This window comes from Adelges cooleyi, unplaced genomic scaffold, assembly GCF_023614345.1.
Source record: "Adelges cooleyi isolate 19-005CV unplaced genomic scaffold, UGA_ACOO_1.1 ACOO_flye_CR_arks_rails_tigmint_CR_PRNA_574, whole genome shotgun sequence".
In the NCBI taxonomy this organism is placed as follows: Eukaryota; Metazoa; Arthropoda; class Insecta; order Hemiptera; family Adelgidae; genus Adelges; species Adelges cooleyi.
In genome coordinates, this window is record NW_026096268.1 from 5,363,583 (window position 1) to 5,379,958 (window position 16,376).

Genomic DNA, 16,376 nt, shown 5'->3' on the forward strand with positions numbered 1-16,376 from the left:
TTATAATAATCGCGCGATACGTCATTCTGCGTTGTTTAAAATGCATTTAACATTTTTTTTTATAATGTTTGGCTGAACCCAAGAGCCCAGCATAGTAACCGATTAAGTACGGCTACCGATGACGTTTACCTAAGTACTCATAGTGGACCCCGGCGAGTGAAGAATAGGATTTCATAATGATATTCATACCCAACGCGATGTGATGTAATTTTTTCCAAGAGCCTATACGATTAAGACATGCGGACCGAAGCAACAACATCGAGTGTTATTTATTACAATATTACATTATTATGTGCTTCATTAATACAAACTGATAACAACATTATCATCATAGTCCTTATGCCCACCACCAAGGGTTAGAATAAATGCAATATTCCACTAGCACACCGCAGTGATATTTTGCTTTTAAAGGGAGATCCGACAGCAGTGTTGGGCGTAATTGATTACTACGCTATTTTGGACATCTCGTCCGTTAAAAATATACAACAATAATATAAATTGGGTACTTTTTTTGTAATACATTTTTTTGACAGAAAATCAAATATTACATAGTCTGTGTATTATCATATTAATAACAGACATATTATTATTTCCATATATATGTATTTATTATCAAAACGTCAAACAAATAGTATACATTTGAATTTCCTCGGAAAATCTTTTATAAAATATTTATGTTTTATTGTAAAATCAATATTTTTAGCTTTTATAAGTGACCACCCGATTAGGTTATAAAATTGATTGTAGATAGGCACAACGTGTATTAAAAAGTTAATAAATACAAAATTATATCTTTTACAAACATTATTTTTTATTACAAAATATTTTTATTGGCGGCAAATAAGAAAAACAAATTTAAACGGGTACAGCCCTACAGGATTTGGGTTTCATTAAATATTTATGTAACCATACTTTTTATGTACCGTAAGTACTTAAACGACTACGTTGGCGGTTTTTCATTCATCGTTTTGATTTAGGTAAACAATCGTTTCTCCGTGATATTAATACTATAATATCACATTAGTATTATAGCAGCATTAGGTGGGCAGGCACGATTACATAATATATATATATATATATATATATTTTAATATCGCGTGTTTAGAATGGTTTTGTCGAGGTAATTGTATGGAATTAAACGTTGAAATACACCACCAAACGGAAATAGTTTTGTAAATTGTTTCACTACGAGGAGGATACACTGCAGTAGGTAGGTATATATTATTCTATGGAATAGGATAAATATTGTTTTTCGATAAATTTCTTCGGGTACCGTCCAAAGAGACGCGGTTAGACGAAGAAACGGACTAACGAGAATTTATATTGCAGAATCGAGAAAGTAGAGAATGACCGGATTTAATTTGATGTCAAACCGGTATAAAAATAACATCCGACACACATGCGACAATGTAAAGCTACAACAAGAGCGCGGTGTTCTTTTGTCTATCTATTTCTGTCATTACAGACACAATCAGAAACGTCTGAAAACGGTTCGACGGCTAAAGTTCGAGCACTTCGCACTTTTTCCATCGTGTTTCTATTTAACGTCTTCTTGTTTGTAGTGTAAAAAACGATTCTAGATTTCTGATCGACTTCATGTCAGACGTCATTTGCGACAACAGCTGTCAGACGTTAAGGTACTTTAGTCTACCGAAGGTTCTGTCCATCAAAACACTTCTTCGTCTTTGGCTAAATTAAAAACTACCGTCGCTCAATAAAACCGTTATGGCCAACGAACGCGGTTTATTTTGCAATTTTACATCATGGACATTATGTTACTGACTACTCATCGAGACCTTATAGTGTATTTTTTCTCGCAGGAAATGCGGCTTATTTTCAAGCTGTCGTTTCTGTGAAAAAAAAAAGCCTGGCACAATACACGGTGTCTTAATTAAGTGTATACTGTATCATGTACGCACAAAGAGCCTAACAAAAGTGTTCTTTTGACTAGATAAAAAAAAAGTATAAAGTTTTTTTTATTTTACGGTGTTTAATATATTGTCCCAAACAAAACAAAACCAAAAAGAAATCTCCTCCTTCCAATACATAGTACTGTTATACGCGAACGACGAGAGATATTGCTTTTGTTTCAAAACTCGGAGGATATTACTATTGTCATTGTAAAGGCCGGCGTTTGACAAAATCATAAAATCATAAAAGGTCGGATGACGTCGTACGCACTGCCGGGTAAACTTTTTTGCGGCCAAGGGATGATAAAAATAATGTACAGGAACCCTCGACGTTGATGTGGATGAAAGATGAGTCGATTTTCGTTATGAACCCGACTGTTGTAATATAACATAATACGTACCGTATATGTAATATTGTATTATGATAACAACGAGGGCGCCATTTCTGCCAATTTATACCTTCACCATTAAACATATTGTAATATAACAAAGTAGGTAGGCAATACTAGTATTGTGAGTAGGTATATGGTATACATAAAGCGGTAGCTCCAAGCTAAAAAACACAAATCAACAAACACTTCTACATTTTGTGCGAGGGTGTGAGGAGTGGGTTGGTTGGGGACGGATGAAGCGGGATTTTAATTGCATGCTGTATTTTGTGTATCTCTTGAACGATTACAATTTATTATTATTCGCAGAAATGAAAACCATTGTAGTTGATATCTTTATTTATAGCTCGTGCCAAAGGTTGCCGAACTGTATTGTTTATTTTGTCAAAACTAACGTTGAAAATAATTGTAAAACGCCTCTGCGGACGGGCATTATAAAATACATTTGCAGATCCGTTTTGGATATAAATTGTTCAAAATAAAGTGTTGATATTGGATACGTTTATTTGTTTGTGTACATAAGTCTTGATTGTATGCGATCAATTCGAGTGGGTCCACTCGTTTTTCCAGAAAATAAATTTCGATTTTGATTATTAACTCAAGACTATAGAATATTACATTGAAAACGGATGACTCGTGATGAAAACACTCAAAGGTGATGGTTTTTTTTTTCGCGGTACAGGAGATATTGCGAATATTTATAAACAAAGATGATATTGTAGGTCGATCCGGTATCTGGTTGCGCGCTGCATATTGAGTAAGATTGTATCATATGTGCATATACAATGTGACGTTTTGCGGGTATCGTCGCAGGAATTATATAAATATATTATCACAGCTAATGTGAAACGTTGGCGGAAAGTCGATACAAAGTCGGTTTTTGCGGAAAGGACGTCAAAGAGAGAAATGCGCGTCGGTCTGTACTCTGTCGTTTGACTTTTGGGTATAAATTTGTCATTGTCACTGGTGTGATTGATGAACGTCGAAAATGACCGTTCGGACGTTTACTGGTGTAATCGACTCACAGTGGACTTTTGTGAGCTCAGAAAAATGTAAAATCAGTTCAATTAACCGTCTGACGCGAACATTAAAAATATTTCGGTACTTAAATAAACTGCCAAGGTGCGGTTGATCGCGGAAAACCATTAACCCGGTATACCCGCCGTTGGACCGGAGCGGCGACGGTTACACAGCATATTATACAGCCGGAAATCAATAGGTTAAGTTGTTGTTCTATTTTAATATCGAAATGTTTTCCAAACTCGTGGTTCAAAAATCGCATGGTGAGTATCGATCCCGGTTTTATTGACAAGAGTGAACAAATTCATGACGCTCAATCGCCCACTGTCTTAATAATAGTATACATGTATATTATTATGTACACAAAAACAATGTATTCGATTGATTGTTTTCTATTAATTGCACGCTTGCAGCGGAAAATATGCTGCGGACAAAATTGTATAATATGATTTTCTAACTGAAAATCGCCACCGCGCTTAAACCATAATATTTTCCACCAAACGTCGGTACAAAACACTTTAAAAGTATTAGTACTTTCTTAACTAACGTACGGTAAGGTATACCATATAACGTTGACTTTATGCCGTAACAGCTATGATAATAACTATTATTACTATAGGAAGGAAATCGATATCGGTGACCGCGTACGTTGCACATGCCCTACACCGAGTGTTGTCTAGGGCTTCATACACACAATATAAGAGTAATAAACCGGCTAGTTTCCAAATACAAAACGCTATTGAAGCACACGCTATAATTTAGTGTGTACTGGGGACGGGTCTTGTTCAAAGTATTTATGCGCCGATATTCGGAAAATAGTACAGTGTAAAATATAAATGTATTTTTTTCAAAAACGATATTTGACTTTTATTGTTCAAATAGACCGACGCAAGTAGTAGGTAAGCGATTATCGGGTGTCCCGTTTTAATAGTGATGTTGTGGAGAAACTTAATATCAGAAGAAAAAACCGTTTTATAATTATTTAAAACCATTAAAAATTGTTCGGTTTCGGATCGAAGCAAAATTATTTGCGTCCAAAAATACATTAAACGGCTTGTAATTAATTAATTCATTTTGTCCCTTTACAATATTATCCGATATTTGTTTACAAGTTGAACGAATTACCGTCGACTTAGTACTATTATTATGTAGCTATGTTCAGTAGGAATAGAACAGGAACATATTTTCTTTGAAAAAGCATCGGGCCAACCGCTATTGAATTCATGCCATACACGGGATATTACTTTTTGAGTTAAAACTCAAAAAAAAAAATGCCGAGGGTTAAGCGGGATTGAAGTATACACCACCTCCACCCTATACGGATGTCAAAAACTGGCGGCGCTTTGTTGTCAATAACATAGCTGTATAACTGTACTATACAGCTACTCCTTACTCAAGAGTTTCGAACATTATTCGGTTGAAAAACTAATTGATTATTCCAATAATCGAAATAACAAATTTATTTGCTTGAATTATTATTTGTTACTCGGCAAATTAACAAATATACGTGTTTGAATATTAATTGTATATTAGTATTTATTTACACGAATATAAATATTGTTCCAATAACGAATGGTTTGTTATAACAAACCATTTTTATATATTGAATTATTTGTTTTGTTTTTTTTTTGTTAATGATTTGGCAACAAACTGTTGCCAAACTGTGACTAAAAATAAAAATGTCCGATAAGTACTGTATTCGACGTTTGGAGTTGTTCGGTAATAATAAAAAAAAGTACCTAATAAAATCTTTGGTACCTACTTGGAATTATTACACCTTAGTCCCGTGAAACGACTGCTTAGGCGTTTATCGACCGTAAAAGTACCTACGCTATTACGGTGAAATATTAATCAAACGATAGCGAAATAGTAAAAAAAAAAACCCTATTCCCGATCGTAAACGTTATTGCCAACAGATGACACGGACAGAGCTGGAATGTCGTCGATACTTACATATACCGTTTAATAGATATATTTATTCACGGTGGGTTACATAATAATATGTATAGGTAATGTTAGAAATCTTTGGTTTTTTTTAAATCACCGTCGAGTCTATGGCATCATTTTTATTACTCTTGACATAATGCATAATACGCCTATAACATAATAATATTATTGCATACCTAAATACCTATACTACGGACACACATAAGTGCGCGTGTGGGTTTGATCGAGGGAAATGCCCGTCACTGGTGTGCATATATAAAATGTATATTATAATACCGAGTCCGAGACGATATTCCCCAAGGATAATATTATTATTATGGACGTCTGGAGGAAAACGACAGCGATTTACAGGAATCATGTATATAAATATTGAACAAGGAGACACGTTCGAGGGTTTTTTTTTTGATGCGCGTAATGCAAACAAGTCACCATGCGGTCGTCGCTTGTCGAATGAATGTATGTATGTATGTTTTTTGTGATTTATTTTGCACAACGCGGTATCTGTATTTGCACGGCGAACGCGTATACTGCCGTGCTAAGAAGAAATGTTCTAACCCAAAAAAATGCGATTTTGAGATTTTTGGCTCTTCGGTAAGTTTTTGGGTTGCATTATTTGTTTGATCCAGCTCGGAACGTTCTACGTGCATAACAAGGCAGAGTTGAGCTCACGAAAGGTTAAAGTGGAAGTGTGCAGCGGGCAACCGTGACGTTTAAATACAGTTTTCTCATGGGGAAAACTTTTTTTTTGCCTTTTTCATTTTTTATGTCTGTCTTGCAAACCCTAATAACGGCCGATACAATGTACACTGATCCGGGATGAGCGCACCGGAACAAGAAAGTATACACGAGACGGGCTTGACGATAATCCACAGCCGCCACCATTCCGGATATTGTACACGTGAAAAGCTTATCCTGGTCCGTAGGGTTTCACTGGTCGGACTTGTTACAATCTTGTACGCCGGACTTATTATATATATATATATATATATATATACGCAGACAAGCAGCCTACTAGGCGGCATCTTATTTAACGAACTGCCACGGCGAGGTCGGATGTTGTAGTATGATTGAAACTCGGGAGACTATAATAAAAGATAAAACGTTGGCCGGGATATAATACATTTAAACCGACCGCGTTTATTGGACCTAATGAACTCAGAAAACTCTTTTTTTATTATTATATACAACTCCGGTTATCATAATTGTTAACGAAAACACATACCTATATGTTGTGTATCGGTTAAAAAGGGGGACCGTATTATATTTCTATGGAGATGACAAGATTCATCATTCTGAAGGGAATTATCTTGAACAAAATTATAAAATATTTCGAAAAAAAAAAAACGGTGTTTATCGCGTGTCTTGGAACGAAAAGCCAGAGTTCAAATTTCTATAAAAAAAACATTTGTGAAAGAAACCTAGTTTTTAAAAAATGTAATAGACATTTTTATTGTATTGCTGAGGGTCAAATCTGATAGATAAAATTTTATTTACTATTCCAGGAACATTTATTGAAAAGGAACCTATATTGATTGGTGGCATATCTGGCGGTTTAAGGCTGCGCACGCTTTTCTTCTTCTCTATAATAATGATGGAAGTATTTCAAGTTTTTATCTATAAGATTGTGGTTGATCGTCAAATGAAAATATTTTGTTTGCCGTCAGGCGGTAAACGGGACTTGACGACTTTCCTGTTCAAACGATCCGTATGCCCGCCGCTTCCAGAGATTTGCTTATTTTCGACAAAATTTTCAAATACACGACCTAAAAATTGACTTACGAAAAAGGTGCCGGCCGTTGTTTGACAAAAGCCGCGCGTACATAATAATATATATTAATGTTGTGTGTGCAGAACCCAGCGCACCGTGGCCTTTGCGGATGTTATTAAATATTAAAAGCCGGCGGCAAAATAGGCAGCCGAGCAGCGAATTACACTTTTCAGCTGTCAGCGCGACCGTTTTTTTTTTTGGAAAAGTTATCTGGGCACGGCCGAAATCGGGGTCAAGTGCGTAAACGTCCCCCCTACGACAGACATATACAGTAAACGATTTGTCAAAGGGTCGCATGACATTTTTCGACACGTCGGCTAAATACAATTGTATTTATTTACAATTTTATAGCTATATATATATATATTGTGTACCCTCTCGTGCTCTTGTTTCCCACTTAAGTACAGTGTGTGTGTGTGTGTGAGAACAAAACATTACGTGACTCTCGGTGCTGTGCGGGATAACATAATGGAAAAGTTGGTGGATTAGGTCGGATGAAGTGTGTCCAAATACTACAACCGGCATATATATATATACCTGTCCGGGTTGTCGCCGGGTTGGGTATTAGTATTCAGGATAAATACGTGTTTTTCGTAACTCTGCCATGTGCCAGTTTCGCCGTCAACGGTGTACCATATAATATATTTATTTATTTATTATTTTATGTATTTATAGATGTATTGTAATAGGTACGTGTTCCCGTCGAGTCCAAATTAGTTTTCAGTCGATACACATTGTACGGATGATGAATTTGAACAGTAGGAAGAGAATACCTGCGCAGCTGAGATTGAAACGAACAAAATGTTATTTTTTTGTCGACAAAATGTATACTAAGCTCGTCACGACCAATGGTAATGTTTATTGACGGCGGCGTTCTTGCTCTGCAATCGCTGACAGTCAAAAGCCCTGGCAGTCTGCAGAGGCGGGGGGAAGGGGTTGGTTTAATATTGTCAAGTAGGTACAAAACTTTTTCCGTCGAAAAATAAACGACATGGCCAATTTTGTATTTTTCTACCGATTTTCAATGCATCAAACAAAATTATTCCAATAATTTTATCTCTCGCACATTTTACATTTTTTTTATTTATGAAATATTCGATTATATAAAACGCATTACCGTAATTGCATAACTACAGGATAACTACTAAAATACTTCAATTTACAAGCGTGCTCGAGATTTTTAATTTATAAAAAAGCTTTTATTATAAATACACGAACAAACATAAAAGCAATAAAATAACGGAGAAAAAAAATCATATTTTAATCCTACAACTGCACAGTATTGATCCGCCGAATAAACGGTATTTTTTTTATTGTTTATTTTACAAATATTTATTGAGCCAAAACTTTAGTACACAATTTATAGAATGATTGGTATACTGCGAGTCAATCATAAATCATAATATGGAAACTTAAAGCTTATCCGTCAAATTTCTTATTTACAACATTCACTTATTGAAATCAGTAATGGAAGTTTTTAAAATGATATTAGAAAATACATTTACTCATTCAGAGTTCAACATAGACTATTACAGCATAACAATGTTTAAAAAAAAAATGTGAAACCTGTTTTAAACATTTCAAATAAATATGATTTTGTCAGAGATTATCGGTTTATAATTATAATAACAAAATGTTGTTCAACAAATACTATTATATTTTCTGAACCCAAAACTAAAGTTTGTACAATATTATTACTAAAATATTTTTTCTTATTAATTTAGAAGCCTTTTGAAAATATTATTGCTATAAGGGAAATCACAGCACAATATTTATGATTTGATTGGTAGTGTAAATTGGACATCAAACTGACATGTCAAATATTTCAATATTTTTACAGCAATTTTTAATAAACTGTTATTTTTGTAAACTAGTAAGATAAATCGTATAGTTTACGTATTATTCATATGATTTCGAAATGTTAAAAAAAAAAACATGCGGTTAGTTAATCAATTAACGCTTGAACTGTTAGTACTATCAAATGATTCCGGTTCGTTGGGTTTTCTTTCGTCAAATTCAATCTATATGTAACATTTATAAATGTATACAACGATTTAAGTATTTAATCCAATGGTAATGTATACATATTATACAAATCAAACATCAAAAGTAAACATCATTGGAGCGTGGCCGATTAAATATATTTCGCTTAAACTGTTGGGTGATATAATAAAATAGAAACGCGTGAATTAATTTTTTTAATAATTCCCTTTGGATTGCATATTCTCGTACCTCATTTAAAAATAAATTAGAAACCCATTACAACTTGTGGGAATTGGATTTGTCCAGAATACAAACGATTTCGATTAAAAACGAGATAATAATAACAAAAAAAGCAGCTGTAACAGTTTTAGTAAAATTATTTCCCGTATAAACCTTCGACCGCGGTAACGAGGACTTAAACTCTTGAAAAAGGTTTGTATAAAGCCGATCGGATGACTTAAATCAGATTTTCCTATTGGTATAATATTGTATACCAATAATACAAGTTGAAATTACGTTTTGGGATTAGGCGAGCGGATTAATTAATTCCCCTTGGGTAATTTAACAACAGGACAGTCACATAAAAAAAATACCTACTAAAGTTTATCGGTATTGGGATAACGAGCGTCGTACTAAGGCTTTTTTTTATTTCCATAAATGGAAATGAACTTACAATACCAAATCCTTTTGGGAAATCTAAATCGTGTATGTATATACATATAACGTACACTAGTTATTAGTTTTTCAATTTTTAAAATTCGTTTCGGCAATCCCGTTTGAATTTTGTTCCAAAGTCATAATACATAGTAATATTGTTTTATTTCCGAAAAAAAAACACAGAATTGAATATCGGACTTAGGTAATACAGTATGCTTAATTTTTTGCGAAAACTTTTAGCTTTTGATATAATTTAGCTTTGAATTAATTATGGTTTTTATTTTTGTGTCAGACTCTCCTAAACCGATTTCTTCGTGTAGCAAGTCTACAGATGGTTCTTTATTCCGCCAAATAAAGATATAATTTTTGATAAAGTGCTATCAATAAACCATTGGACAAACCAAAAAATAACAAAAAACCGTTTCGCCTAGCGTAGGGCCAGGAAACATTTTCTTTATTTCTCTTTTTCGGCCGATGCTTAGGGAATTGAGGTGTGAAGATTGTACTGAAGGCGGAGTGCAATGTGGGTTGCTTTTACGTGTGAATAAATCATCAATCAACAGGTATCAGAAACATATTTTCATCGTGCTGCGAGAACTGCTATACTATACGGGTAACGGCGGCAACAAATCGTTCTGGACGGACGATTAACCCTATAGTCGCTTGCACACTTGTCGATACTTCAACGTTTAATTTCCAACACGCGATAATGTGGTTTTCACATTTTTTACATTGCCTTCGCTACTTTGGTTATTATCGATATTTAATATTTGTCTCGCGAGAGAACGGTACGGCGCGGAAACCAAAACGCATTAGAGTGACGCGTTTTGGTTGGGTTTCTGCGCAGTGTCGTTCTCTCGCGAGACAGAGTACATACATATATATATATATAGCTCCGGGTAAAACGTATCAATTAAATAGATATAAACCTAACCGATACGCGTATCACTCGGGGAGCGGTAGGTCGTTTTGACGTTGTATAAATCATTAACGGCCGGGCAAGTTTGAAATGCGTCAAGTAAAATGTTACATTTAGGTCGGAAACGGAAAAACGGCAGTGTATGTGGGTGGACGAGGCGCGCGTGGCAAGGGGCGCAGGGGTCAAATTAACCCGAGCACATCCTGTTTAACGTGGAGAGCACAAGCGTTTTGGAAACCCGGCCATCGAGTGCACTGTATACCGCATGTACCTACGTGCAAAACCCAACCAATTAAAACCGTAAGCTAATTGATCAGTGCGTACACGGACGGATAGGTACTAATTTCAGGACAAAACCAAAAGCAAAAAAAAAGAAAAAATCGTACATCAATTTTTTGTCGATTACAGCCGAACATAACAATATGAATAAATGATAATTTCCCGTAACGCGATTTGTGCAAGTGATATTTTATAAGCGGGTTGTTCATTTTTATTTGTTCGTTATAATGTCAAAACGACGACACCCCGCGTTCTTTATTATGTAACGCAAAAGTCGGAAACAGACTGATATATTTTTAAAACGGTTGTGTGTATTATTAGCGATGAAAAGAACCGGAGTGGCTAATATTTCATGTGGGACGACCGCCGTGCTTAGGCGGTCGATACGCCTGCGAAACGACACAAGAGCTCGGTCTAATTGAAATATTATACTATTTTTTTTCAGTTTACTCGCCGTGATGGCGGCAGCGAACCAAATGGACCAACAGTAAAACCAACGATAATAGTCACAGATTTTTTTCCACCGCACAAGACAACGGCATAGGCAAGTGTTTAACATATATTTTCTTTGGAAAGTTATGACAGGTAGGGTACTATAAAACCCCAAACGTCGCAGAACACTAAAAAAAACGATGTACCTATCATCGATTCAAAAGTATTTGTACCTAACCGCATTGCAGGCCTAAAAAAAAAATCAAGTTATTACTATTATCACGTAAAATAATTGTATAAGCTGTTGAACATAAAACTACAGCTGCAGTAATATTATTGCAAAAACACTTTTGATATGTTAATCCTGTAAATTACATTTTAGTAAACTAATTTCGTAGACATTCGTCTAATAATAATCGTTTTAAACAGGAATGTCTAAAGGGGGTTACTTCAATGAAATTCATCCGAGTTTGTGTTAATCTTGAAATTACTATTCCTGTGGAAATATTTTATAAAACAATGAGTTGCATTAGCTGAAAGTTAATTAGAAGCTTTTGTAGAATTTTCAAAACTCCATTGTGTTTTAGGCTCTTGAAATAACGACCCGTTGTTGCTATAACAAAGGGTAACATTCTCAGTGATAAAATGTAATTCCTTTAATGTTGATCTTTTATGTATTATTATAAGAGAAAATTAACTTACCGGAGGGCAGAGTAAAGCTTAAAGACAACTTGCAGATTTAAAAGGAAACCTTGGTTTGTAAGTTGATAAACAATTTATTATTTATCATATTTTTTCCATCAGAAAAAGTGTTTTTTTTTAGTTAACTTATATAAAACATCAAATAATAATATAATTAAAGAACTTTCCAGATAAGTTGTGACGTACGCAGTATTTAGCTTTACCTTTGAAAATCAATTAAAGTTTATTTGTATTATTTTTCTATTGGCACGCTGCAGATAGTTGTGTTAGCTTATCTGCACAGTTGGATTTGAATGACATAAATTAAGGTTTTCAATTTAATTAAAGAAACTGTGTTTCATAGGATAATTTACGTCACATCCCAATTCAATTAGAATGTACAAACACTGATTTCAGTACTAGAGGAGATTAACCACAAAAATTATACATAAGAAAGTGGGTTGGAGTGTTTTTTTTTTGTGACTTACCATATGAACAATCATTAAAAAAAAACAGTTTAAGCAAACACATTGAGAGTTATAATTAGGAAAAGATTAGTTTTATGTGGTTTTTAATGGCCTTTATGTATCTGCAATATCTTATAACAATAATAATTATCATGTTTTTCTTAAATTTTATTGTCATGCGATAATTGTATTACTACTATTTTTATAGTATAAATTCACATTAACCGTTTTCGCTCAGGTGTTCTACTGCTTTGTACCGTTTTCTACTGCTGCGATGAATCAATAGTTTACACCTATACATTTTTTAAGATAGCATTTTGATATATCTACCGAAATATTATTTCTGCTAAACGTATGTACTTCTCAGAGCAATAAATTATCCCAAAGTGTCTGCAGCCGAGACCACTGAAAAACGTTAAGTCAGTAGCCCATTCAGGCATACTATGATACAATAAGTAAGAAGGACGGAAAAATGAAAAAAATATCCGTGTGCCAAATAATATTTCATTGAAAAGTCATTGCAAGCGGATTTTCGAAATCTATCTCATTTTTCTTTACGTCCAATTTTTTTTTCCAATGATTTATATGTACAATTTATATGAATTTGCGGTCATTAAGAATAACACATGCAGTTTTTTATTCTTACTTATATAAATATAGGTCTACACAAATTTGTGGTTAACCGTTCGGCTTAGTTTTGGTTGCGTTCAGGATTTGAGTGCGGAATTGAAAAGTATCAAAAGAATATTTTAACGAATATTACATATTATTGTACGTGTACTACAAAAAGCTATATGATTTATGGCGTCATAATATTTTGCATGCATATTTTATAAGTGTTAATGTGCAACCCGTGCGGGTGTATACCTACTGCGGGATGTGTTTTATTCTAATAGCTACTAAATATTCATGGTTATGAAAATCGCTACACCGGCGAGACGATTAAAAACGACGAGATAACCGTAGAAATTCCACTTTAGAAGTATGATTAACATTTTATTTTCGGCCTTGTGACATACTTAGGGGAAACACTTTTAGCTGGTATACGATTATTTTATGTGCACAGTCTTACCGACGCGAAGCCGAGCAAGTGTTCGATTTATATCCAAACAGAAAGCAAAGTTCGTTAATGTACTAAGATATATTTCATCATCATCATCATCAACTTAACGGGACTTTAAGGCCCTATGGAATCGCTGACAGAGATATATTTGTAAATTCTTATTACCGAAAGTTTTTTGAACATGCATCCGCCATCCGGCCACAATGAAACCTTGAATTTTTTTATTTTGTTTTAGAATTAATTAAGAACTAGCTGTGCTGCTCATACCGCAATAGTAGACGCATGAAAATAATTGATCAAGTTAATGATAATGGACCAAGTATAAATTGCGAGACTGCGGTCTGCAAACTAAGTATGTACTGACGTTAATGTTGTCTCACGCAAACGATAAACTACCGTAGTTTTATATGCCTAAGCTCTGCCGTTTTATTGAGTACTATTCATCCGTAGGGAAACGTTGTATAGTTACCCTGGGGTCTGGACGTTTCAATGCTAATGGTATGGTACATTTCCATATACTATAGGGCTATACAGTGTACCCACAGTGATAACCCGAAGCATCCGTTTACCCAAACAAAACTCGTAAACAGTTTATGTGGCAAATTTTCAAATTACAATCGTATGTTTGTATAAACGCTTTCTTACCAGTTTGTATGTGAATCGAATTCGTTTTAATCCCTCGGAAGTTCAGCATAACTATTATATATATTTGACACTTGACACTGAACTCAGAAAAAGACGAGTAAAAAATAATGTTTCTCAAAAGCGAACAGATGTATAACTTTCTGCAAACAAAATAAAATATTATAATCAACAAAATTGTCTTGTGTTGTTGTACGACGGTTACCCGATCACATTATGTAGGCCTTGTAACCCGATATTGTTGATGAAACCTTATCCTCGTCATAATATTATGTTCAGTATAACGTTTGCATAATTCATTTAAAATTTGACGTAAATTGTGTAAACTCTGTTGCATAAAACGGTATTAAATTATGTGTATATAGCGTGTCGGTGGCCGGTAAAAACCCGCCAAATTTTGTTAAAAATTATTTATATGATTTTTCCCCGAATTTAAAATCTCATTTTTTAAATTAAATTACACTTTTCTATTATATCTCGGATCAGATCTCTATGTCCCTTTGGCTTCTACAATGTATTCTCGTTCTAATAATTAAAGAAGTACAAATATATATTAACAAACGGGTATAATTCATGTGTAGAAATGTCAAATTTATTTTTTTTCCACCTTAAATCTTTTGCCCAAGTATGTTAAATAAATCTGGTATTACATCATCATAGCGAAACTGTTCAATTTATATACACGGACAATAATGTAACTGAAATTTGATGAAGTTATTTTTTACATAGTAACTAAAGATAATTCAATATGAAGGAGTCATATTTATTGGCATGGGAACATACACTTCCCAATAATGCAAATTAAATGCCAAACAGAATAGGATTGGCAAAAACACAGTTTAATAATATAGATTATCCGGATAATTCATTTTGTTATTGTCCGGATCCGGACATCCGGATTATCCGGATTTTTTTACCATTTCCAATTCAAAGCCGTTGGATTATTGATATCTTATTTTTGCTGTATATTGTTAGGAAACCAAAATTTGTCTTATCGTTTTTTTTTTCGAATCGGGGTGACAGGTCATCTGTCTTATCGTTAATAAATACATAACATAATATATAATTTTTTTTTAAAACCCCCGACAAATGTTTTATTTATAATATTTTCATTCAAGCAAACCTCGACAAAACATTTGGAGAATACATATTTTTATAAATTGTTGTGCGAGACTTAATCGGATTGCGCTATTTTGAGTGGGAACAAGTCACATTGAGTTTGAACTTTAAAAGGGGCCCTCGACGACCGAGGGGAGGGAAGGGTGTAAGACGAATAAAGAGGAAAGTAGCCGTGCAGAATAGGCGGATTGACATAGGAAGAAGAGCAAATAAAACCATAACCGCCAGCGACAATTTCACTTGCTTATTTCCTGCGGTCACACTGTTCGATCGGCACGGAACTAACAATAAATTCTACCCATGTGACTTAGAATCAATGCTCTGGGGATTTGGTGTCCAAAAACGTTAGCTAACCATTCTGCTGTTAGTTCAAGCCGGTATTCACTTTACCGTTACTTATTTAACTTTTACGCCTCCGCTTTTTTACTACGTTGTTCGAATAAAACATATTATATAATCGATAGATAAAGAAAACGGTCTCTTCGGCACTTGTATTTTATTATTTTAATAATCGCAAAAACATGCTCAGATTGTTTATTACCTCGTAGATTTGTTGTCATTTAGGTTTTTTGTTTTACTGAATTAGGTACGTTTGGCAACTGACAATTTGGTAGGTATGGGCGGGCAACGCATTTCATTTTTATTATAAATATTTGTTTACAACCGAACGCGATAATGTAGTTATATTTAATTATATGTATTATTTTTAATTGAGGCATAGTTTGCTTTGTTGTAAAACCTCGCTTAATGTGACTATAAAACATCCTTGTTTTCATTAAGTCGGTGAAACCAAACGATAAATCTGACTGTGTCTATGTATGTAGGAGAGCCGCATCGCTTCAGTTTGGATAGATTCCAGGCGACGATTTTATATTGCAGCACCAAATGCGACCGTGACGACGGCATTTTCCCAGTTCTGCTATATGTACGTAATTAAATCAGACTATTTATTTAGTTACACGTGAGGATTTTTTTTTCAAAGCTAACATATATTTTATAAAGAAAATACCATATCCAGTGGATACGATTCTCCGTATGAAACTGTTCAATAAACGTATATATAGTTGAAACTCTGATTAGAATTAGGTCTGGTTATTTTT

General features: G+C 34.2%; 1 protein-coding gene across 5 annotated transcripts in view; it reads left to right on the top strand.

The window, feature by feature from the left end:
- LOC126843726 (cGMP-specific 3',5'-cyclic phosphodiesterase) overlaps positions 1-16,376 on the top strand; it is a 49,380-nt gene that overhangs the window by 3,972 nt on the left and 29,032 nt on the right. For 3 of the 5 annotated variants that reach the window (XR_007686474.1, XM_050581432.1, XM_050581436.1), the window contains exon 2: positions 11,318-11,416. The exons of 1 other annotated variant lie outside the window; for it this stretch is intronic. The gene's annotated coding sequence lies outside the window, so the exon portion shown is untranslated. Of the gene's footprint in view, positions 1-11,317; positions 11,417-13,766; positions 13,868-16,376 lie in introns of those variants that run through there. One more of the 5 variants, XM_050581435.1, reaches the window with a different exon arrangement.